This window comes from Nematolebias whitei, chromosome 22 (assembly GCF_014905685.2).
Source record: "Nematolebias whitei isolate Nwh7 chromosome 22, NemWhi1, whole genome shotgun sequence".
Taxonomy (NCBI): domain Eukaryota; kingdom Metazoa; phylum Chordata; class Actinopteri; order Cyprinodontiformes; family Rivulidae; genus Nematolebias; species Nematolebias whitei.
In genome coordinates this window covers 778450-779803 of record NC_056519.1, presented here as the reverse complement: position 1 = coordinate 779803, position 1354 = coordinate 778450, and positions in this window count along the sequence as shown.

The following is a 1354-nucleotide window of genomic DNA, read 5'->3' as shown; positions in this document are numbered from 1 at the left end:
AGTGGATGGGTGAGTGGGGCGGGGCTTGTTTGTTTAGTGGAGGGTGAGTGGGGCGGGGCTTGTTTGTTTAGTGGAGGGGCGGGGCTTGTTTGTTTAGTGGAGGGGCGAGTGGGGCAGGGCCTGTTTGTTTAGTGGAGGGGCGAGTGGGGCGGGGCTTGTTTAGTGCAGCTGTTAGCAACTATGAAGGTAATCAGATCCAGTTATACGTAGTCCCACATTAGGTTTACAAGTGGAGCACTGGTCATAAAACCAGTCTTCCTAACGTGCGTTCACATTTTCTATTCTCCTCTTTCCAGCTCTGGGCTGCACAGAGGTGCAGCAGGTGCTAAATAATTTAAAATAATTAATTTTAAATAAAAATGTCCTGCCGATCGTGCGGCTCATCCATCAATCAGTCAGTTGTGTGTAGGAGTAGTGAAGGCCTGCTGTGCATACCGGGGTAAATATAACTTAAACAAAGAAACACCTTCCTGGTCCATGTTTAAACAGTGACGTACGGTGAAGGTCTAATTAGTCTCCACCACAGCAGAGTTTACTTTACTTTGTAAAGAAGTAAATATTTCAGACAATTGATTTCACTGAGGACAACAAAGATAACGTTCCCGATATATTTGACCTCTACGTTAGATTTATTGTTCTGCATAATGTTTTACAAGGCAATAGCCTATGCTAGGTTATCTAAACGTTAGCTTGCTAACTCGAGAGGCACGTAACTAATGACACGCAGGTCGGAGGATTGAAGAGGATTCCTTGTTGGTTTATTTATTTATTTATTTATTAAGGGCAGCTGTGGCTGAGTGGTTAGAGCAGTCGTCCTCCAATGCGAGAGTTGGGGGTTCGAATCCACCAGCAGTCACATGCTGAAGTGTCCCTGGGCAAGACACTGAACCCCTCATCGCCTCTGATGTGTGTCCCATCAGTGTCTGAATGTGATAAAGCTCTGATTAGTCTCTTTAGAATGATTTGTTCAATTAGCTTTGTAGAGATCTAGTATAGAGCTGTATGAATAGGTGAATGAGGCACAGATTGTTGTAAAGCACTTTGAGTATCTTGAAATAAGATAGAAAGGTGCTGTATAAGTACAGTCCATTTTACAGGTCAGTTAAAATAAACTCACCTTGCTCTTTTCAGTAAAATACTCTACACAGTACTGCTCACAGTGAACGGCCATGACTGCGCCCTCTGCTGGATACGTTGGTCAATTACAGCTGGTTCCAGCATTTAGGGGTGAAATTACAAGTGTCAGAAACTGAGACAATAATCTGATGATGGATGATAGAATGATGATGGATGATAGAATGATGATGGATGATAGAATGATGATGGATGATAGAATGATGATGGATGATAGAAT